At 38.5% G+C, this 25537-nt stretch overlaps 1 pseudogene; it reads right to left on the bottom strand.

The window, feature by feature from the left end:
• Positions 1 to 21125: 21125 nt before the first annotated feature.
• Positions 21126 to 24174, bottom strand: LOC149157140 (ABC transporter G family member 35-like; annotated as a pseudogene).
• Positions 24175 to 25537: the final 1363 nt, after the last annotated feature.

Below are 25537 nucleotides of genomic sequence, written 5' to 3'. Positions count from 1 at the left end.
AGACGATAAAAGTGGTGGTTTTATCCCACATTGGGTTTCCACCTAAAATATTGGTATTCATATGGTTTTTGTGTGTTGATGTTCTATCTACATCTTAAATATTCATAATTACTAATTAATTTATGAATAATGAAGTAATGATGCACTGATTAATGTTGAACAAATGATGAATAATGATTAGACAAGTTATCTAGATATACATGGATTTATTTAACATCAATCATGTCCATACGCTAGTTTCCTTTATAACAGTAACGTATACAAATCAGAATAAGAAATTGGAAATTGAAGTGTGTAAAATATTGATTCACCCCCCAAACCCCACCCCACCCCCCCCGCACCCCTCTTAGTATTTTTCTTAACAATTGGTATTAGAATAGGTCTTTGAGAAGAAGATTGATTGCTTGAAGGGATATTCATCAAGATGAGAAATCAAGAGGGAGTATTATCTATCCGATCACCATTGTTTAATGGAATGAGCTTGGTTTTCTGGAATTCAGAATGAGAGCATATCCACAGTCACTTGGAGATGATGTTTGAGCAATCGTTGAAGGAGGCTATCAGTATCCATCCTCCATTCCTACATATTAAGCAAGAAGGAAACAATATGAGACAAATGCAAAGGATGTCAATGCTCTTTTGGGAAGCTTGGTAGAATCAGAATTTGTGAAGGTCATGCAACTGAATACCACAAAGGATATATGGGACAAGATCATCCAAAGTTATGAAGTTGAAACTAAGGAAAAGAGTGTCAAACTTCAAACATTTAGAACTAAATATGAAACTCTCAGAATGCATAGTGATGAAAGTATTGCAAGTTTCTTTCTTAGGGTAGATGAAATCGTTAAATCAATGAGAGATCTTGGGGATGAGGTAAAATATTTGATTCTTGTTGATAAAATCCTAAGATCTCTAACCCCAAAATTTGATTCGAAAGTCTCTACCATTGAAGAAAGGCAATATTTGAAGAATCTTACTATTGAACAACTTCATGGGATCTTAATAGCTTATGAAATGAGAAAAGGGATCCATCAGATATCAGAGAATAAACATTCAAAGCTACTTATAAAGGAAAAGAAAAGGAGGAGCTTAAGGAATCATGTTACATATCAGATGAAGAAGAGGTGAACTTTGTAAAGAAACTCCAAGAAGGAACAGACACATTTAGAGGTAAGCTCTCTTTCAAATGCTTTGCTTGTGGAAGAGTTGGTGACTATGCTTCTAAATTCCCTTATAAAGAAATCCATGAGAAAGGGAAGAATTCTGCAAAAGTAAAATTTATAGGAATATTTGAAAACAAGAAAAGTTTCTACACACACAAATATAGTGATGGTTTTTCAAATGGTGAAGAAGTTGAATCTAATCAAGAATATCAGTTACTTATGGAATTTTAAGAGAAATGTGTTGATGAATCTGATGATGTTTTTATGGATTCCATAGAAGAAAATGATAATATCATTGAAGAAATAACTCATCTAAAAATCCATTTGGAAGAAGCTAAATTAGTTGAAGAAGTCTTGAAGAAACAAATTCTAGAAAAGGAGAAGCACAATGAAAGGTTAGAACTTGAAATAGTGGGTCTCAGAAAGGAAATTGAGAAAACAAAGGCTCTAAATATTAGATTTGCTAAAGGATTTGAGACCTTAGAAGAAATCATCAAAGTACAATTCTCTCCTCTAATAAAGACAGGCCTTGGATATAATGGAGAATCATCAAAGACTATAAAATCTTCTGAAATAGGTACGGGAAGCTATCTCAATGTAATAAAGGGAATCATTTATCAAAATTCAAGCTCTTAGCATAGGAACGAGGAATAAAATTCCTCTCAAGTAAAACATCCTTGCCACAATAAAATTGGAAGCTACTCAAAAAGGTACTATACTCTCAGGAATTTTTACTTCAATGGTCAATGCTTCACTTGTCATAATTTTGGTCATAAGGTTGTTCAGAGTGTCACTTATAAAACTATTATGACTAGAGAAGCAAGAAAGCAAAAGAATGAGATTGGGTCAAAGAAATACTCTTACAATGATTTCTCACCTCTCCAAGATGAAACATAATGTCCTCTTTGCAATAAATTTGGGCATAAAGAAACTAAATTTAGAAGAAGAATAAGACCATCCCATCAACATGAAAAAAAGGAAATAACATCCAAGGTATGGAAAAATAAAACCATAGAATATGAAATTTGTTGTTTAGCTTTTGTTGGCATTATGATTCAGGTGTTGTCCTTGATGGCAACCCATTCAGGTGATAGATCACTATTCTTGATGATCAGCTCTCTATTTTTAAGAAGGACGCAGGCAATCTGTTCAGAAAGTGCGTCCCCGCAGGTATACCATGCAGAACCCGCGTCCAGGGACGCAGGCCAGCCGTTCAGGGGGTGCGTCCACCCAGTGCACACATTTCAAGACAGAGAAAAGCACGTGGGGGTTTCTTGTGTGGTTTCTAGCTGACGGTTTTGTGTTTCTATGGTGTCGGCTCGTGGTATTGTTCCATGTTTTGGGGAGGAGCTTGCCTATATAAAGCAAAGGAGTTCATTTGGATTAATCATGTTTTTGGTTGAACATCTTATGAGGGTAAGATCTGGTCTAGATCTAAACAAGGCGAATCTGATGGACCGAGATCTCTTCGACTCTTGCTCGGATCTGTGATCTGACTGTCTGGGTTATTTCTAAAGTCTTGAAATTCTCTTTGCCCAGAAGGACGCAGGTGCAGTAAGGGTTCAGGTGCGTCCAAGACGCAGGAGCGAAGCGTTTCAGGTGCGTCTGACGCAGGTGCAGTAAGGGTTCAGGTGCGCCGGGACGCAGGCAGTTCAATAGACTCAGTGCGAGGGACGCAGGCTAGCAGTTGAGCAGAGTGCGTCCGGGACGCAGGCTAGCAGTTGAACAGGGTGCGTCCAGGGACTCAGGTCAGCAGTTGAGCAGGGTGAGTCCAGGGACTCAGGCTAGCAGTTGAGCAGGGTGAGTCCGGACTCAGGTTGGCAGTTGAGCAGGGTGCTTCCTTCTCTTAAAATCTTTGTTTATCATTGTTCTGGTTACTACAGTTGATTGGGTGATACTCTTACACTTGATGATCAATTGATGCTTATGGATTTATGAAAAATGGTCCTTGTATGAAAAGAAGTAGGGTGTTGTAGCTCCCTTCCAGGAGAGACTGGAAAACGAGAGAGAGTTGTAGCTCTCTGCAGGTTGCAGCCTGCGTACTGGTAAAGGACTGCACCAGTACAAAATCATTGTAAAAGAATTTCTAAATTGAAAGAAGATAGAGACATATTGCAGCAGGTGGTTTTCTCCCACATTGGGTTTCCACCTTACATCTTGTGTTCTTTGGTGTGACTGTCTATTTTCTTTGTTCATGCTCATTATTTTATGGTACTGATATGCAAGAATAATTCAAAAGATCAAATAAGGAAGATTTGTTAAATTGCTAGATAATACTGATTCACCCCCCCTCTCAGTATTATTTCCAACAATTGGTATCAGAGCAGGTCCTTCAGAAAAGCTTGACCGCTTGAAGGTAGATCGTTCATCATGAGCAACTACGAGAGAGAAGCATCAATCAGGCCACCGGTTTTTGATGGGACAAACTTCAATTATTGGAAGGTAAGAGTTACTGCATATCTTCAATCTCTTGGTACAGAAGTTTGGGACATTGTAGAAACAGGCTATGCTTTTCCTTCAGCTACTCCTACAGATCCAGCTGAGAAAAAGAAGTATGAAACAAATGCAAAAGCAGTCAGTACTCTATTAGGAAGTATATCCCAAACAGAATTCATGAAGGTAATGCACTTCAAATCAGCAAAAGAAATATGGGACAAAATGATCACGAGCTATGAAGGAGATGAACAGGTAAAACAAGCTAAACTTCAAACTCTCAGGATTCAATATGAGACTCTCAAGATGTATAATGATGAAAGTGTGGCTAATTATTTTCTTCGGGTAGATGAGATTGTTAATTGTATGAAAAATTTGGGTGAAGAAATAAAAGAGTCCATAGTAGTTCAAAAGATTCTAAGATCATTATCCCCCAAGTTTGAATCTAAAGTATCTGCAATAGAAGAAAAAGAAAATCTCCGTGTTCTCACTATGTCTCAGCTACATGGAATTCTAACTGCTTATGAAATGAGAAAGGGAGGTCCATCAGACAGAAGGGAGGCTGCTTTTAAGGCATCAGGCAAAGAAGATCACTATGAAGCAAGCTATGTTCCAAAAGAAGAGGAAGAAGAATCAAATTTTGTCAGAAATCTTCAAAGGGGTTCTGGAAGGTTCAGAGGTAAGCTACCTTTCAAATGCTTTGCTTGTGGAAGAGTAGGTCATTATGCTGCAAAATGTCCTTATAAGGATAAAGGAAAGGAACCAGCTAGATGGAACAAGAAACAAAGTACAAATAAGAAAAGCTACTACACCCATGAAGATAGTGATGGCTTATCAAACAGTGATGAAGATGAACAAGGTAATAAATATAGGTTGTTAATGGCATTTGAAGATGATGATTATGAGGATGCTGTAGATGTGGATAACCTTTATGATGAAATTACTAGACTCAAGAGATGTATAGAAGAAAAGAACATGATCATTGATACTCTACAATTTCAAATTGATGAAAAGGAAAAACATCTTGAAAAATTAGAAGGTGAAATTGTTGGTCTTAGAAAAGAAATTGAGAAAACAAAAGCTATTAATCTCAAGTTTGTCAAAGGATCTGAAACTTTGGATGAGATTATCAGTGTGCAGCGGTCTCCACTAAATAAGACAGGTCTGGGCTATAATGGAGAAACTTCTCAAGCATCCACTTCAAAAAGTTATCTTGATGCAGCAAGAAGAAATGAGCAAAAGCACAATGAAGATCATCAGGTAAAGCAGGGACAAACTTCAAACAGAAACTATCAGGGGCAATCCAGCTTAAGGGTGAACAAAAGCCACAACTAGCCACAGGTAAAATCTTCCCAGTTTGGTTCAAAAATAGATGAAAATAGAAATTACAATCAGTTGGCTGGTAGATTCAATAACCACAGAAGCTTCTTCAATGGACAATGCTTTTCTTGTCATAACTTTGGTCACAAAGCAGCTCAATGTGTTGCGTATAAAACAATCATGACTAGGGAAGCTCAAAAACAAAGAGGTATGACAGGGATTACAAAAAAGACCTACAACAGCTTTTCGGCTCTTGAAAATGAAGTTGAATGTTCTATTTGCAATAATTTTGGTCATGAAGACTTTGAATGCAGAAGCAGGTTTCAGGAAAGAAAGGAACAAGAACGGAAAAAGGAACAAGCCTCAGGAACCAAAACATGGAGAATAAAGGAACCTCAAACAGAAAGATGTGGGATAGCATTTTATGCAGAAGGACAGGAAAATCTATGGTACATTGACAGTGGATGTTCGAAGCATATGACAGGTGATAAAGAAAAACTTGAGTCTTATTCTATTTTAGAAAAGGGAAAGAAAGTCTCTTTTGGAAATGATACTCCTGCAACTATAAAAGGAAAAGGTATTGCTCCTTTAAAAGAAGATGTTAAGGCTGGAAATGTTTTGTTTGTTGATGGATTGAAGCATAATCTACTAAGTGTCAGCCAGATGTGTGATCAAAGAACCGAGGTTATATTCAGATCAAATGGATGTCTTGTTCGTGATCTTGATACAGGTAAAACAGTTCTCAAAGGGAAAAGAACTCCAAATAATCTATACATATTTGAAGAAGGACAACAACAATGCTATCTAAGCAAGGATGAAGAGCACTGGTTATGGCATCGAAGGTTGGGACATCTAAGCTTCTCACAAATAAGGAAAGCATGCAAATATCAGGCAGTTCGCGATCTTCCAGATATCAAAATTCCTGACAACACCATATGCAGATCATGTCAGTTTGGAAAACAAACCAGGACTAACTTTCCAGAGAAAGAAGGATCAGCTAGCATGCCTCTTGAGCTAGTACATACAGATGTATGTGGACCATTCAGGAAAAGAACACCTAGAGGAGAGGAATACTTGATATTATTTATTGACGATTTCTCCAGGTTTGTTTGGTTAGGACTCATGAAGCACAAAGATGAAGCATTCGAAAAATTCAAATCCTTCAAAGCCTTGGTTGAAAATGAATCAGGTCACAAAATTAAGTGCCTCAGATCCGACAGAGGTGGGGAATTTACTTCAAATGAATTTTTCGATTTCTGTGATGAACATGGAATAAGGAGAGAATTCTCTACAGCTAGAACTCCTCAGCAAAATGGAGTTGTTGAAAGAATGAACAGAACAATCCAACAAATGGCTCGTGCTATGCTTGATGAATCAGGAACTCCCGCAACTTTCTGGGGTGAAGCTGCACATGCTGCGGTTATTATTCTCAACAAGACAAATGTTCGGGTGAACAGCACTCAAACCCCTCATGAGCTCTGGAGTGGTAAAACTCCTTCGGTAAAGCATTTCAAAATCTTTGGGAGCAAATGCTATATCAAGAATACTGAGGAGCAGCTTGGCAAACTTGATCCTAGAGCAGATGAAGGCATTCTTCTTGGCTATTCTCCACATAGCAAAGCATACAAATGCTACAATAAAAGACTTGGCAGAATTGTTGACAGCATTGATGTAGTGGTTGATGAGAAGGGATACATTCCTAGGCAAATACATCGTGAAGACATCGAAGAAGATGAAAGCTACCCTCAAAGACAGAATGATGAAGAAGAAGAACCTCAAAAAGAATCTCAAGAAGAACCTCACGAAGACGCAGAAGAACGAACAAGAATAGAAGAAAAGACTCCATCCAGATATGTTCAGAAGAACCATCCAGAATCTCAGATCATGGGACAGAAAGAAGCAGGTATACAAACTAGAAGAACAGTTGCAGAAGCTTCAAGCTATTTGGCATTACTCTCCTCTACTGAACCACAAAATGTGAAAGAGGCATGCAAAGATGAATGTTGGATGAAAGCAATGGATGAAGAACTTGAGCAAATCGAAAAGAACAACACTTGGGAGCTGGTTCCTAGACCAAAGGATAAGAATGTTATCGGAACAAAATGGGTCTTCAAAAATAAACTGAATGAAAATGGAGAAGTAATTAGAAACAAAGCCAGAATTGTTTGTAAAGGGTATGCACAGCAAGAAGGAATAGACTTTGAAGAAACCTTTGCTCCTGTTGCAAGACTTGAGGCCATCCGAATGTTCCTTGCTCTCTCAAGTTTTCAGAACTTCAAAGTATTTCAAATGGACGTAAAATCATCTTTTCTGAATGGAGACTTGGAAGAAGAAGTGTACATTGAACAGCCAGATGGGTTCATTCTTGGAAATGATCCAAATCTTGTATGCCGATTGAAAAAGGCTCTCTATGGTCTCAAACAAGCCCCAAGGGCTTGGTACTACCGGTTGGACAAATATCTTCATCAACAAGGTTTTTCAAAAGGTTCAGCAGATAGCAATCTATATATAAAAGTTGAAAATGACAAATTGCTAATACTTGTTGTGTATGTAGATGACATTATTTTTGGCAGCAATGAAGAAGCTATGAGTCAAAGCTTTGCCTCAGTCATGCAGAAAGAATTTGAAATGTCCTTGCTAGGAGAACTGACATACTTCCTTGGTTTGCAAATCCAACAAAAGGAAGGAGGAATCCTTTTATCTCAAACCAAGTATCTCAAGCAGATTTTGAAGAAATATGGCATGGAAGATGCAAAACCAGTATGTACACCCATGGTCACAGGATGTAGTCTCAATGCAAATGATGAATCTGCAGCAGTACATCAACCAACCTACAGATCTATGATTGGAAGTTTACTATATTTGACAGGTACCCGACCGGACATCATGCATGCAGTTGGAATAGTTGGAAGATTTCAGGCAAATCCGAAGGAAACTCATCTTCAGGCAGTGAAGAGAATTTTCAAATATCTTCAAGGGACTCAAAATTATGGCTTATGGTATCCTAGAGATATAGATCTCACTCTTCATGCTTATACAGATGCAGATTGGGCCGGAAGCGTGGATGACAGGAAAAGCACAAGTGGTGGTGCGTTCTTTATGGGTTCCAGACTGGTATCTTGGTTCAGCAAGAAACAGAGTTCAATTGCCTTGTCTACAGCTGAAGCGGAATATGTTACTGCTGCATCTTGTTGCACCCAACTCCTTTGGATGATGCAGACCTTGCAGGATTATCAAATCACTTGTACTCCTCCAATCCCTATCTTATGTGACAACACAAGTGCAATCAGCATCTCAAAGAATCCGGTTATGCATTCAAAAACCAAGCACATACCAATCAAGTACCATTTTCTCCGGGAACAAGTACTTGAACAGAAGGTCAAGTTGGAGTATGTTCCTTCTAAGGAACAAGTTGCTGATATTTTCACCAAACCGTTGCCCAGGGACACTTTTGAATACCTCAGGCAAAAGCTGGGGGTTGTTGATGCATCATCTTATTGTTGAACATCTTCTTATTGGTGGTACAGGCTCAGGGGGAGCACATAATGCATTGTTGGCATTATGAAGAAGGAGATCTTGGAAATAGCTGCAATATGTCTCTATCTCTTTCATGGTGGATTTCTGGTTATTTGCAGATCTGGAGGAGCATGAGAGTAGGGGGAGCATACCCTTTGCCCTTGATGTCAAAGGGGGAGAATGAAGCTGAAGATCATGAGGTTGCCATCAAGTCCAAAGGGGGAGATTGTTGGCATTATGATTCAGGTGTTGTCCTTGATGGCAACCCATTCAGGTGATAGATCACTATTCTTGATGATCAGCTCTCTATTTTTAAGAAGGACGCAGGCAATCTGTTCAGAAAGTGCGTCCCCGCAGGTATACCATGCAGAACCCGCGTCCAGGGACGCAGGCCAGCCGTTCAGGGGGTGCGTCCACCCAGTGCACACATTTCAAGACAGAGAAAAGCACGTGGGGGTTTCTTGTGTGGTTTCTAGCCGACGGTTTTGTGTTTCTATGGTGTCGGCTCGTGGTATTGTTCCATGTTTTTGGGAGGAGCTTGCCTATATAAAGCAAAGGAGTTCATTTGGATTAATCATGTTTTTGGTTGAACATCTTATGAGGGTAAGATCTGGTCTAGATCTAAACAAGGCGAATCTGATGGACCGAGATCTCTTCGACTCTTGCTCGGATCTGTGATCTGACTGTCTGGGTTATTTCTAAAGTCTTGAAATTCTCTTTGCCCAGAAGGACGCAGGTGCAGTAAGGGTTCAGGTGCGTCCGAGACGCAGGAGCGAAGCGTTTCAGGTGCGTCTGACGCAGGTGCAGTAAGGGTTCAGGTGCGCCGGGACGCAGGTAGTTCAATAGACTCAGTGCGAGGGACGCAGGCTAGCAGTTGAGCAGAGTGCGTCCGGGACGCAGGCTAGCAGTTGAACAGGGTGCGTCCAGGGACTCAGGTCAGCAGTTGAGCAGGGTGAGTCCAGGGACTCAGGCTAGCAGTTGAGCAGGGTGAGTCCGGACTCAGGTTGGCAGTTGAGCAGGGTGCTTCCTTCTCTTAAAATCTTTGTTTATCATTGTTCTGGTTACTACAGTTGATTGGGTGATACTCTTACACTTGATGATCAATTGATGCTTATGGATTTATGAAAAATGGTCCTTGTATGAAAAGAAGTAGGGGGTTGTAGCTCCCTTCCAGGAGAGACTGGAAAACGAGAGAGAGTTGTAGCTCTCTGCAGGTTGCAGCCTGCGTACTGGTAAAGGACTGCACCAGTACAAAATCATTGTAAAAGAATTTCTAAATTGAAAGAAGATAGAGACATATTGCAGCAAGTGGTTTTCTCCCACATTGGGTTTCCACCTTACATCTTGTGTTCTTTGGTGTGACTGTCTATTTTCTTTGTTCATGCTCATTATTTTATGGTACTGATATGCAAGAATAATTCAAAAGATCAAATAAGGAAGATTTGTTAAATTGCTAGATAATACTGATTCACCCCCCCTCTCAGTATTATTTCCAACAATTGGTATCAGAGCAGGTCCTTCAGAAAAGCTTGACCGCTTGAAGGTAGATCGTTCATCATGAGCAACTACGAGAGAGAAGCATCAATCAGGCCACCGGTTTTTGATGGGACAAACTTCAATTATTGGAAGGTAAGAGTTACTGCATATCTTCAATCTCTTGGTACAGAAGTTTGGGACATTGTAGAAACAGGCTATGCTTTTCCTTCAGCTACTCCTACAGATCCAGCTGAGAAAAAGAAGTATGAAACAAATGCAAAAGCAGTCAGTACTCTATTAGGAAGTATATCCCAAACAGAATTCATGAAGGTAATGCACTTCAAATCAGCAAAAGAAATATGGGACAAAATGATCACGAGCTATGAAGGAGATGAACAGGTAAAACAAGCTAAACTTCAAACTCTCAGGATTCAATATGAGACTCTCAAGATGTATAATGATGAAAGTGTGGCTAATTATTTTCTTCGGGTAGATGAGATTGTTAATTGTATGAAAAATTTGGGTGAAGAAATAAAAGAGTCCATAGTAGTTCAAAAGATTCTAAGATCATTATCCCCCAAGTTTGAATCTAAAGTATCTGCAATAGAAGAAAAAGAAAATCTCCGTGTTCTCACTATGTCTCAGCTACATGGAATTCTAACTGCTTATGAAATGAGAAAGGGAGGTCCATCAGACAGAAGGGAGGCTGCTTTTAAGGCATCAGGCAAAGAAGATCACTATGAAGCAAGCTATGTTCCAAAAGAAGAGGAAGAAGAATCAAATTTTGTCAGAAATCTTCAAAGGGGTTCTGGAAGGTTCAGAGGTAAGCTACCTTTCAAATGCTTTGCTTGTGGAAGAGTAGGTCATTATGCTGCAAAATGTCCTTATAAGGATAAAGGAAAGGAACCAGCTAGATGGAACAAGAAACAAAGTACAAATAAGAAAAGCTACTACACCCATGAAGATAGTGATGGCTTATCAAACAGTGATGAAGATGAACAAGGTAATAAATATAGGTTGTTAATGGCATTTGAAGATGATGATTATGAGGATGCTGTAGATGTGGATAACCTTTATGATGAAATTACTAGACTCAAGAGATGTATAGAAGAAAAGAACATGATCATTGATACTCTACAATTTCAAATTGATGAAAAGGAAAAACATCTTGAAAAATTAGAAGGTGAAATTGTTGGTCTTAGAAAAGAAATTGAGAAAACAAAAGCTATTAATCTCAAGTTTGTCAAAGGATCTGAAACTTTGGATGAGATTATCAGTGTGCAGCGGTCTCCACTAAATAAGACAGGTCTGGGCTATAATGGAGAAACTTCTCAAGCATCCACTTCAAAAAGTTATCTTGATGCAGCAAGAAGAAATGAGCAAAAGCACAATGAAGATCATCAGGTAAAGCAGGGACAAACTTCAAACAGAAACTATCAGGGGCAATCCAGCTTAAGGGTGAACAAAAGCCACAACCAGCCACAGGTAAAATCTTCCCAGTTTGGTTCAAAAATAGATGAAAATAGAAATTACAATCAGTTGGCTGGTAGATTCAATAACCACAGAAGCTTCTTCAATGGACAATGCTTTTCTTGTCATAACTTTGGTCACAAAGCAGCTCAATGTGTTGCGTATAAAACAATCATGACTAGGGAAGCTCAAAAACAAAGAGGTATGACAGGGATTACAAAAAAGACCTACAACAGCTTTTCGGCTCTTGAAAATGAAGTTGAATGTTCTATTTGCAATAATTTTGGTCATGAAGACTTTGAATGCAGAAGCAGGTTTCAGGAAAGAAAGGAACAAGAACGGAAAAAGGAACAAGCCTCAGGAACCAAAACATGGAGAATAAAGGAACCTCAAACAGAAAGATGTGGGATAGCATTTTATGCAGAAGGACAGGAAAATCTATGGTAAATTGACAGTGGATGTTCGAAGCATATGACATGTGATAAAGAAAAACTTGAGTCTTATTCTATTTTAGAAAAGGGAAAGAAAGTCTCTTTTGGAAATGATACTCCTGCAACTATAAAAGGAAAAGGTATTGCTCCTTTAAAAGAAGATGTTAAGGCTGGAAATGTTTTGTTTGTTGATGGATTGAAGCATAATCTACTAAGTGTCAGCCAGATGTGTGATCAAAGAACCGAGGTTATATTCAGATCAAATGGATGTCTTGTTCGTGATCTTGATACAGGTAAAACAGTTCTCAAAGGGAAAAGAACTCCAAATAATCTATACATATTTGAAGAAGGACAACAACAATGCTATCTAAGCAAGGATGAAGAGCACTGGTTATGGCATCGAAGGTTGGGACATCTAAGCTTCTCACAAATAAGGAAAGCATGCAAATATCAGGCAGTTCGCGATCTTCCAGATATCAAAATTCCTGACAACACCATATGCAGATCATGTCAGTTTGGAAAACAAACCAGGACTAACTTTCCAGAGAAAGAAGGATCAGCTAGCATGCCTCTTGAGCTAGTACATACAGATGTATGTGGACCATTCAGGAAAAGAACACCTAGAGGAGAGGAATACTTGATATTATTTATTGACGATTTCTCCAGGTTTGTTTGGTTAGGACTCATGAAGCACAAAGATGAAGCATTCGAAAAATTCAAATCCTTCAAAGCCTTGGTTGAAAATGAATCAGGTCACAAAATTAAGTGCCTCAGATCCGACAGAGGTGGGGAATTTACTTCAAATGAATTTTTCGATTTCTGTGATGAACATGGAATAAGGAGAGAATTCTCTACAGCTAGAACTCCTCAGCAAAATGGAGTTGTTGAAAGAATGAACAGAACAATCCAACAAATGGCTCGTGCTATGCTTGATGAATCAGGAACTCCCGCAACTTTCTGGGGTGAAGCTGCACATGCTGCGGTTATTATTCTCAACAAGACAAATGTTCGGGTGAACAGCACTCAAACCCCTCATGAGCTCTGGAGTGGTAAAACTCCTTCGGTAAAGCATTTCAAAATCTTTGGGAGCAAATGCTATATCAAGAATACTGAGGAGCAGCTTGGCAAACTTGATCCTAGAGCAGATGAAGGCATTCTTCTTGGCTATTCTCCACATAGCAAAGCATACAAATGCTACAATAAAAGACTTGGCAGAATTGTTGACAGCATTGATGTAGTGGTTGATGAGAAGGGATACATTCCTAGGCAAATACATCGTGAAGACATCGAAGAAGATGAAAGCTACCCTCAAAGACAGAATGATGAAGAAGAAGAACCTCAAAAAGAATCTCAAGAAGAACCTCACGAAGACGCAAAAGAACGAACAAGAATAGAAGAAAAGACTCCATCCAGATATGTTCAGAAGAACCATCCAGAATCTCAGATCATGGGACAGAAAGAAGCAGGTATACAAACTAGAAGAACAGTTGCAGAAGCTTCAAGCTATTTGGCATTACTCTCCTCTACTGAACCACAAAATGTGAAAGAGGCATGCAAAGATGAATGTTGGATGAAAGCAATGGATGAAGAACTTGAGCAAATCGAAAAGAACAACACTTGGGAGCTGGTTCCTAGACCAAAGGATAAGAATGTTATCGGAACAAAATGGGTCTTCAAAAATAAACTGAATGAAAATGGAGAAGTAATTAGAAACAAAGCCAGAATTGTTTGTAAAGGGTATGCACAGCAAGAAGGAATAGACTTTGAAGAAACCTTTGCTCCTGTTGCAAGACTTGAGGCCATCCGAATGTTCCTTGCTCTCTCAAGTTTTCAGAACTTCAAAGTATTTCAAATGGACGTAAAATCAGCTTTTCTGAATGGAGACTTGGAAGAAGAAGTGTACATTGAACAGCCAGATGGGTTCATTCTTGGAAATGATCCAAATCTTGTATGCCGATTGAAAAAGGCTCTCTATGGTCTCAAACAAGCCCCAAGGGCTTGGTACTACCGGTTGGACAAATATCTTCATCAACAAGGTTTTTCAAAAGGTTCAGCAGATAGCAATCTATATATAAAAGTTGAAAATGACAAATTGCTAATACTTGTTGTGTATGTAGATGACATTATTTTTGGCAGCAATGAAGAAGCTATGAGTCAAAGCTTTGCCTCAGTCATGCAGAAAGAATTTGAAATGTCCTTGCTAGGAGAACTGACATACTTCCTTGGTTTGCAAATCCAACAAAAGGAAGGAGGAATCCTTTTATCTCAAACCAAGTATCTCAAGCAGATTTTGAAGAAATATGGCATGGAAGATGCAAAACCAGTATGTACACCCATGGTCACAGGATGTAGTCTCAATGCAAATGATGAATCTGCAGCAGTACATCAACCAACCTACAGATCTATGATTGGAAGTTTACTATATTTGATAGGTACCCGACCGGACATCATGCATGCAGTTGGAATAGTTGGAAGATTTCAGGCAAATCCGAAGGAAACTCATCTTCAGGGAGTGAAGAGAATTTTCAAATATCTTCAAGGGACTCAAAATTATGGCTTATGGTATCCTAGAGATATAGATCTCACTCTTCATGCTTATACAGATGCAGATTGGGCCGGAAGCGTGGATGACAGGAAAAGCACAAGTGGTGGTGCGTTCTTTATGGGTTCCAGACTGGTATCTTGGTTCAGCAAGAAACAGAGTTCAATTGCCTTGTCTACAGCTGAAGCGGAATATGTTACTGCTGCATCTTGTTGCACCCAACTCCTTTGGATGATGCAGACCTTGCAGGATTATCAAATCACTTGTACTCCTCCAATCCCTATCTTATGTGACAACACAAGTGCAATCAGCATCTCAAAGAATCCGGTTATGCATTCAAAAACCAAGCACATACCAATCAAGTACCATTTTCTCCGGGAACAAGTACTTGAACAGAAGGTCAAGTTGGAGTATGTTCCTTCTAAGGAACAAGTTGCTGATATTTTCACCAAACCGTTGCCCAGGGACACTTTTGAATACCTCAGGCAAAAGCTGGGGGTTGTTGATGCATCATCTTATTGTTGAACATCTTCTTATTGGTGGTACAGGCTCAGGGGGAGCACATAATGCATTGTTGGCATTATGAAGAAGGAGATCTTGGAAATAGCTGCAATATGTCTCTATCTCTTTCATGGTGGATTTCTGGTTATTTGCAGATCTGGAGGAGCATGAGAGTAGGGGGAGCATACCCTTTGCCCTTGATGTCAAAGGGGGAGAATGAAGCTGAAGATCATGAGGTTGCCATCAAGTCCAAAGGGGGAGATTGTTGGCATTATGATTCAGGTGTTGTCCTTGATGGCAACCCATTCAGGTGATAGATCACTATTCTTGATGATCAGCTCTCTATTTTTAAGAAGGACGCAGGCAATCTGTTCAGAAAGTGCGTCCCCGCAGGTATACCATGCAGAACCCGCGTCCAGGGACGCAGGCCAGCCGTTCAGGGGGTGCGTCCACCCAGTGCACACATTTCAAGACAGAGAAAAGCACGTGGGGGTTTCTTGTGTGGTTTCTAGCCGACGGTTTTGTGTTTCTATGGTGTCGGCTCGTGGTATTGTTCCATGTTTTGGGGAGGAGCTTGCCTATATAAAGCAAAGGAGTTCATTTGGATTAATCATGTTTTTGGTTGAACATCTTATGAGGGTAAGATCTGGTCTAGATCTAAACAAGGCGAATCTGATGGACCGAGATCTCTTCGACTCTTGCTCGGATCTGTGATCTGACTGTCTGGGTTATTTCTAAAGTCTTGAAATTCTCTTTGCCCAGAAGGACGCAGGTGCAGTAAGGGTTCAGGTGCGTCCGAGACGCAGGAGCAAAGCGTTTCAGGTGCGTCTAACGCAGGTGCAGTAAGGGTTCAGGTGCGCCGGGACGCAGGCAGTTCAATAGACTCAGTGCGAGGGACGCAGGCTAGCAGTTGAGCAGAGTGCGTCCGGGACGCAGGCTAGCAGTTGAACAGGGTGCGTCCAGGGACTCAGGTCAGCAGTTGAGCAGGGTGAGTCCAGGGACTCAGGCTAGCAGTTGAGCAGGGTGAGTCCGGACTCAGGTTGGCAGTTGAGCAGGGTGCTTCCTTCTCTTAAAATCTTTGTTTATCATTGTTCTGGTTACTACAGTTGATTGGGTGATACTCTTACACTTGATGATCAATTGATGCTTATGGATTTATGAAAAATGGTCCTTGTATGAAAAGAAGTAGGGTGTTGTAGCTCCCTTCCAGGAGAGACTGGAAAACGAGAGAGAGTTGTAGCTCTCTGCAGGTTGCAGCCTGCGTACTGGTAAAGGACTGCACCAGTACAAAATCATTGTAAAAGAATTTCTAAATTGAAAGAAGATAGAGACATATTGCAGCAGGTGGTTTTCTCCCACATTGGGTTTCCACCTTACATCTTGTGTTCTTTGGTGTGACTGTCTATTTTCTTTGTTCATGCTCATTATTTTATGGTACTGATATGCAAGAATAATTCAAAAGATCAAATAAGGAAGATTTGTTAAATTGCTAGATAATACTGATTCACCCCCCCTCTCAGTATTATTTCCAACAGCTTTGTATACAGGAGATCAAGAAAATCTATGGTACATAGATAGTGGTTGTTCAAAGCATATGAAAAGTGACAAAGACAATTTTATGTCCTTTAATGAAATAACAAAAGAAAAGAATGTAACATTTACAAATAACTCACTTGCTACTATCAAAGGAAAAGTAAATGTTTTGCTAAAGAAGAAGGTTAAGGCTGGAAAAGTTTTGTTTGTTGATGGATTAAGACATAACTTGTTAAATGTTAGTCAAATGTGTGACCAAGGGCATGAGGTTGTTTCAGATCAAAGAATTGTGTGGTACGAAATCTCGATACATGTAATATCATAATAAATTGAACAAGAACTCTAGGCAATGTTTATGTCTAGGAAGGAGGCCAAGAGCATTGCTACTTCAACAAATTAGAATAAAGTTGGCTTTGGCACAAAATATTGGGACATATAAGCTTCACTCAATTAAGCAAGTCAAGCATAATGGGAGTATTTCGTGACTTTCCTAACATCTCTCTACCAAAAAATAGCATATGCAACTCATGTCAATTCGGTAAGAAAACTAGAGTTCAGTGTAATGCTAAAGAAGGTACTTCAAGTAAGCCACTTGAACTTATTCATACTGATTTATGTGGCCCTATGAGAAAGAAATCTCCTTGGGATGAACAATACTTCATATTGTTCATTGATGATTTTACAAGAATGTGTTGGATTGGCTTATTGAAACATAAAGATGAAGCATTTGATAAATTTAAAGTTTTCAAAGCCCTAGTAGAAAATGAGTTAGATTTGAAAATCAATATCTTAGATCTGATAGAGGAGGAGAGTTCATATCAGATGATTTTTTCGACTTTTATGAACAACATGGCATCAAAAGGAAGTTTTCTATAGCCAAGACTCCTCAAAAAAATAGAGTGGTAGAAAGAATGAACATAACAATTCAACAAATGACATGTGCCATGCTTGATGAGTCTTGAACGCCTCATACCTTCCGGGGGAAAGAAACACATACAGTCATGAATACCCTTAACAAAGCTCATGTTCGAGTAAACATTGATGAAACTCCTTATGAATTATGGTTTGGTAAGCCTCCAATTGTCAAGCATTTTAGAATTTTTGGAAGCAAATGTTACATAAAGAAAAATGATGATAATATTGGAAAGTTTGAATCTAGAGATGATGAAGGAATCCTCTTCTAAAAGAAAGGGACCGTATAAATGTTATAATAAAAGGCTTCAAAATATTGTTGAATGCATTGATGTTGTGATTGATGAAGCATCCACAGGAACCAAAAAGGAAGCTCTATAAGATGACGAACTTGTTCCTACTACAAGTTAGAAGGATGCATAAGAAGGTAATAGAGAAGCATCATAAGAAAGAAATGAAGATACAGATACATCAGAAAAGACACCTTCAAGGTATGTTCAAAAAAATCATCCGGAATCTCAAATTCTAGGTGAAAAGGAAGTAGGAGTACAAACTAGAAGAACTTTTGTTGGAACTTATAGTTACCTAGCCTTACTATCCATAAGTGAACCTCAAAATGTGAATCAAGCAAGAAAAGATGAATTTTGGGTTAAGGCAATGAATGAAGAACTTGATCAACTAGAAAAGAACCATACATGAGAATTAGTACCTAGACCTCATGATAAAAATATTATTGGGACAAAATGGGTATTCAAACACAAACATAATGAAAATTGAGAAGTAATTAGAAACAAAGAAAGAATCATATGCAAAGTCTATGCTCAATAGGAAGGTATAGATTTGGAAGAAACATTTGCACCTGTAGCCAGACTTGAAGCTGTAAGAATGTTCCTTGCATTTTCAAGCTTTCATAACTTTAAAGTATATAAAATGGATGTTAAATTTGAATTTCTAAATGGGGACCTAGAAGAAGAAGTTTATATTGAACAACATGAAGGGTTCATTCTAGGCAATGATAAAAATCTTGTTTGCAAACTTAAGAAGGAACTATATGGGTTAAAACAAGCTCAATGTGCATGTTATTATCGTATTGACAGGTATCTTCAACAACAAGGCTTCACAAAGGGGTCTATAGATAGAAATCTATATATCAAGATGGATAAAGATAAACTTTTGATAGTTGTTGTTTATGTATATGACATCATATTTGGAAGAAATGAAGAATCTATGAGTCAAGGATTTGCTTCAATTATGTAGCAAGATTTCTTTACTTAGTGAACTAACATACTTTCTTGGTATTCAAGTTCAAACCAGGGATCTTTCTCTCACAAACCAAGTATCTCAAGCAAATTTTGAATAAATATGGAATGGAAGACTGGAAGCCTATATGCACACCAATGGTAACAGGATACAATATTATTTCACATGATGATACCCCTTCATTTAATCAACCATAATACATATCTATGATCAGAAGCTTGCTCTACCTTACAAGAATGAGACCAAATATTATGCATGCAGTTGGGATTGTTGGACAATTTCAATCAAATCCTAAAAAAACTCATCTCCATACACTTAAGAGAATACTCAAATATTTACAAGGAACTCAATATTTTGGTCTATGGTATGCTAAAGATACATATTTTTCACTTCGTGCTTACATAAATGCAAATTGTACAAGCAATATTGATGATCAAAAGAGTACTAGTGGAGGAGAATTTTATTTGGGACCTCACTTGTTATCATGGTTCAGTGAAAAACAAAGCTCCATCTCTTTATCTACTGCTGAGGTAGAATATGTTGTTGTTGCATCTTGTTGTACTCAAATTCTATGGATGATGAAAACATTGCAATACATTCAAATCACTTGTCCTCAACCTGTACCTATTATTTGTGACAATACTAGTGCCATAAGTATTTCTAAAAATCATGTCATGCACTCAAAAAATAAGCGTATTCCAATCAAATATCACTTTTTGAGAGAATAGGTGCTTGAGAAAAGGTCAAACTGGAATATGTTCCTTCAAAGGAACAAGTTGCAGATATATTTACAAAGCCCCTTCCATGTGATTCTTTTGAATATCTCAAACAAAAACTAGGAGTGATCTATGCTTCATCACTCTATTAATTATTCTAACATATATTTCATGTTCAAGGGGGATCTGAGACTGTAAATTAATACACTTACTTTATGCACGGATATTACATGAAGGATAATCGCATATATATGTGAGTTTTGATCTATACAGTTGCGTATGTTTCTATGAGATGAAGAAACAATGGGACAAACTCAAGGAAATTCTCTGATATGATTCAGTCAGTTATTATTTCTGGTACTAACAGTGATTGGTTACAGTCTATCAATTATGCTCAGATTTTTCTTAGAAATGATATTGATTTATGATGATTCATGAGTTGATCCAATATGATATTACTACTTTGGTTCTTCTTAATGGATTTGTTGAGATGGATATGATCAGATCCTATAAGAGAATCATTGGCACAGGTTCAGGGGGAGCATCTTTTATGCTTCTAATGGCATATTTTCAACATTATAGCTACTTTAGTACTACTTGCTAAATGATGATATTTTTCATTGCTTTCTTAGTGGTTCTTGAAAAACATTGGTCATATATTGATGCTACATCCTACTTCATGACGGTGATAAAAAATTTCACATTACAAGTTCCTTTATGATGGTTGCTAATGACAATCATGGTCTAGATATTGCTAGCGCTCGAATTTTGCCTCAGGCTGAGAAAGACAAAATCCAAGGCAACATCAAACCACTTAGCCTCGTAGCTAGCCCTACGGGGCAGGAGAGGGCTCTCTCCGGGTCTATCTCGGCAAAGATCTTCAAAGGGCAGAGATAACCAATAAAGAACATTGATTTTAGGCTAGTAAACTGATAGAAAGGGATTTTTAATAAATGATGGGGTTTTTCTGGGCTACATGGGGCAAAGAAACAACGTGAACAGAGAAATGTAATAAAAAACAATGATTATCTCCTGAGGCAAGGTAGGCAAGAAATTTAACATCAAATTTAGATTAACTGGAATGGCAAGACTGCTGAGGAGCTGACAAGGGCATAGAGGATGAATCCTTGTCAAACAGAAGAAAACATTAAATATGAACAAACTTATAGGCAGAGCATAAAATATTATGAATTCTACCTAAACACTTCATTAGTTCATTTGGAAATGATCATGAAGTGAAATGAAAACATAACAGGTTACATATGAAACAGAAGGAAAACTTATGCTAAATTGTCATACCACAGGAATCTCAGAAGCCAGAGCTGTGTATTTTCATTAAAATCTCTGTCAAAGACTGTACAATGGAAGCTCTCTTACACACACACCTCTCAGAATTCTCTCTTCCCCCTTCTCTTTTCAAAAATGATTTTTTTTTAATACATTAAATAAAATATGCTAGGAAAAAACAAATCGACCCCAAAACCAGGGATTTGTTTTATCATTATTTAATAAATAAAACTAAAAAAACAATCAGCGCTTCTGAAGATAGAATAGCGCATCCTTCTACTTGATAACTGATGAAGTGGCATTACAGGTGTCAATCCCATTGCTAAAAATAAACATAGGCAACCGAAATCTGTTTCAAGTTTGAATGTAATGAAGCAGTGTAGAATTCCTATCTTTTTCACTTAGGCCCAAAGTTCGTTGCCTGTAAAGGAAACATTTGATGCATCACCATATTCGGTGGCATGTTGTACATGGAACTGACTGAGGGTAGAGGTGATGAATTTGCACCCGTCATTTGGGAGCTCGGTAAACTATCCAAAGCCTGATATACTGTAGGATGGTTCTGCTAAAGAAACTGAAACCCCGTTCCTGGATCATTAGAAGTAGTATTCCCAGAATTCACAGTCTGCTGATAACTCTCTGATAGGGATTGACTGATGGACAGAGAACCAAAAATGTCATCCAAGCTGTCTGATTGTACAGAAGGTTTGCTATTGCTTTGTTCTATATTTTTAGCAAAATCACTTAAGAAACTGCCATCGTCCTTGTTTGATGTTTCTGTATCAACATTCTCCATCTCACTACTGTTACCAAGCACCAACCCTGAAAAAAGATTATTGGTAGAGGCATTGCCTTCAGCTCCTTCAGTGTAAATGGCCAACCCAACAAAAGGATCCTCCTCTATATTTACAATGTTTCCTTCATCTCTAGTAGGTAAGAATTCATCACCCAACAGATCTACAGTAGCTGATTTTGTCACGGTATCAGTATCTTTTGCCTGCGACACACCTCCACCAGCAAGCAAGTCTATTTCGCTAGTATCTATCAAGTCTGGCATCTCAACAGAAACAGGCTTTGCTGTGGTTTTGTCATTCAGCTTTTCTGTCACTGTGGTTTTGTCATTAACTATTGTGCTACCTCCAAGAAGACCCAATACCTGAAACATAGCATTCAAGAATGCCTGTGAAGTTATCCGTGGGATAAAATCAGAAGGTTATCTGCTTTTGATTTTTCTCAGTGTAAAACTCGGAAGCAGCTACATTCATGCCAATAACAACCTTGCCAGTATAGCCTGCTTTCTTAATGGCAATCTTCAATAACTCGAGGCCTCTTCTTGAGTTGAAAATCTGAACTTTTGAGCAGACCCTGATATATTGTTGTCAATATTATCGCTCTCAGCATCATCACTGTCACTGCTTCTCAATTCCCTAAATGAACCCGTGTCTTTGATAGGCAAATCTTGAAAATAGCTTATACTTTTAATCACTACAGAGTTAGATCGACGTGATCCTGTTCTCCCGATTTGAACTTGTCGTGTTGGAGAAGATGACCTTCTCCAATAAAAGGGGCACAAGGACAGGCAAAGAATAAGGTAGAAACCTTTGCTCCTGATAGTTCAATGGCATGTTTTTCACAAAAAAAGCATCACCCTGCCTATCTTGGATTTCAGCAAGTCTCTCCTCAGAAATCACTGCTGGAGCCTTTTCAATAGGATTCAAATAGGTCAAGGCAAGTGTCAGCAAAACATTAAAGAGAACTGTAAATCCAACCATAGCACCCACACTAACCCAATAGAAATGAGCTTTCCCAAAGAGGCCATGACTCTGAAGAACAAATTGCCCAATAGTCATGTTTGAAGAGAATGGTTTTTCCCAGTGGGGAGCAAGAAATTCATTGACTGTGATTGCTGTCTTTGCATAGGCTAATGGCGAGATCCAGTAGCCCCATAGCCACCATTTGGGAACTGAACTTCGTGGAATAATAAATCCACTAAGTACGAAGATAATCAATAGACAAAATGAGCCTCCACTATTAGATATGACCATCGTCCGGCAAATCCCAACTATAAGGCGAAATACTGATGATGATAATTGATGCAGACAAAAGAGAGCTAGAAATTGCCCAAAAAACCTGCTCACTTCAGGGGCAAATCTAGTGACATAATATGTAATGGCAGTCCAAGCAAAAGACTCGATTAACGACACAGGAATTTTCAGGACAACTGTTGGAATAATGTATGTCCATGCTGGGTACAACAAAAGGTCTCTCTGTTTGAAAAATACGGGCAGTCGAGCCATAGTCATCGCTATCTCCGCATAGCCATTGAACATAATGATAATAAGTGAGAAGAACAGAGCACTCAAGTAGTAATTTCCATGCACCATGTCGATTTTCATTCTTGTCCGGATGAAAACTGACATTGTAATGCAGGCCACCAAAACCATCTGTACAAACATGAAGATATAGAGGAAAGAGTTCCGTTTCATAAGTAGCCATTCACGGCCAAAACATGCTTTTAATAGCTCAAACTTGCTTTTCGAATATCTAATGTAGGATAGTGCAGCTTTATGACTTGCAGACTTATCATAAGGCGTTGAAAGCTCATCGACAAGTTCTTTTCCTATGTAAAACTCTTGGAATTTCTCTGCAAACTGATTCACAGAAACATATTGATAAGGCCTTTTAGTATCATTAGTCCAGTATTGTTCTTGGTCCTTCTAGGATATAACCTCCTGCAAAAAATCTGCAATAGCTTTTCGTTCTGGACACCTGAAACCACATCTCCCAAAAAATTCAAGTGCATGTTCCTTAGGCCCTTGATATACTATTTTCCCTTCTGACAATAAAATAACGTCATCAAAGAGGTCAAATGTCTCAGGTGCAGGCTGAAGAAGTGACATCAGAATTGTCCCCTCCATTATATGTGCAAATTGCTGGAAACACTTCACAATCTGAAAGGTAGTTGAGCTATCTAAACCCGTTGAAATGTCATCCATAAACAACGTCTTTACTGGACTTACAGCCATTTCACCTATCGTCACTCTCTTCTTCTGCCCACCAGAAATTCCTCTTTGCATGGCATCACCAATTATCGTGTCTCCGCAAACATCCAAGCCCAGAATCTTTAAAATATAGTCTACTTGAAGGTTTCCTCTCAAACCTTCAATTGAAGTTGCTTTTACAAATGTGTCAAAATCTGCCTCTGGAAGGATGCCTGCTTGTTTTTCTCGTTCATCACACCATGGATCCATATCCAGCAACTGAGTCGATGGTTCCTCCTTGCCATTTGCACATGCCATAACATCCTCCTTTTCCCTGTGCAAAGCATTTTTATTCCCTACAGGCTTTTGTTCTGTACTTTTAGATAGAACATTGAGAGACTTTTTCCTATAATCACCTTTCACCATCCAAGTACCTTCTTGTGCGTCTTCAGGAGCAGGCACAATATGGTCACCACTTTCCTCAAATCCATCCCAAACCACATCATCAAACAAACTTGATGATTTCTTCTTCAAAATAGGGTTTTGAAGAAGAATCAATTGACTGACAAGACGGAGTCTAACAGATACCTCACTATTGAGGTCTCTGGTTTTGGTTATAAATTTCATATCCATCTCTTGATGTAAAGGTCATGTAAAGAACCATGTTGTAAATCATTGTAAAATTTAGTCATTAGGGTTAAGTCACTTATGTAATATTTTGAACATTTGCTGTAATGATGGGTCACACATGTAACTCCCATTGTGTTGGTTGATTGATGTAATCATGGAGTCATTAGATATAGGAAAGGTCATAATTGGTTGATTCATCGAGTCATTGGATATAGGAAAGGTCATAATTTGTTGAGTCATAGAGTCATTTACTTCATTGAATAGCTTCCAGAAGATTTATCATATGCTCAGGGGGAGCATGGTTAGTACATAATGTTCATATTCAACATATTATATCTACAAGTTCTCATCTCTTCATAAAGAAAAAGAATCCTTCATTGAGCATTGGTCAACCCTTTTCCCTTGATGTCAAATAGGGAGAGTAGCTTGTTGTTTTAGGAGAGAAGCTTGGTGCTTAGCTTGGTGTGCTTACATATGTGTTTGCAGGTATTTACAGGAGGAGGTAACCAAATACCAAAGTGGTTTCCATCAAGTCCAAATGGGGATATTATTGTAATTATGGCTAATGTGTTGTCCTTGATAGAAACCTACTTGATAAATATGTTGAAATTATGGTAGCAGGATGATTATACATGTTGGTACAGATGTGACAGGTTAGATGGACAAAGGAATGTCGAGTTTAGAGATAGAGGTATGATAAAGAAAAAGTGTGAAAAAGTATACATGGGTCTTGGGAAGAAATATCACGTACATACGTAGGTATGGTGAAGCAAAGTCGCGTACATATTCCACACCATGGTAATTAGAATATCAGGGGTATTTACCATGGTATTCGCCCATAGTAATGAGCGTGCCAACCTATATTTGATGATGTCAAAGAATACCATCGAAATTACTAAGGGATTGTCCTGAGGTATTTGCTAAGGGCTAAGTTATATAAGCAGATGGAGATCCAAGTGTCAAGTGTGCAAGTTTTGTTTCATCTATGAATGATTTCATCTTAAATAGGTGTGCATCAAGGAGCAAGGAAAAGACACAGATCTAAAATATTTTAAGTATGGTATCATATGTGCTTGTTTGATTTTCTTGTTGAAAATATCTAACAATGATAGATATGTGGTGATAATGATACTTTGACATGAATATGTGACAGTAAGGGTTGCGAAGTATGCTTTGTGGTTGCAGCGAAGACATGGTTCAGTGATTATAGATTTATATGTTGGTTCTCCTCTAAAATCTCACGTACATATATAGATCTTCTTCTGGGGAGTCGCATATACATTCTGTGAAATTACAAAATATGTACACAGGTGTCAAGCATGAGAAGCGTGTACATACATGGATGTGTTTTGTAAAAGGCACGTAT

Source organism: Pinus tabuliformis, chromosome 9, assembly GCF_031772625.1.
Source record: "Pinus tabuliformis cultivar Carrire ecotype Pingquan chromosome 9, CPIR1, whole genome shotgun sequence".
Classification (NCBI taxonomy): Eukaryota; Viridiplantae; Streptophyta; class Pinopsida; order Pinales; family Pinaceae; genus Pinus; species Pinus tabuliformis.
This window is presented reverse-complemented; position numbering and strand designations above follow the sequence as displayed.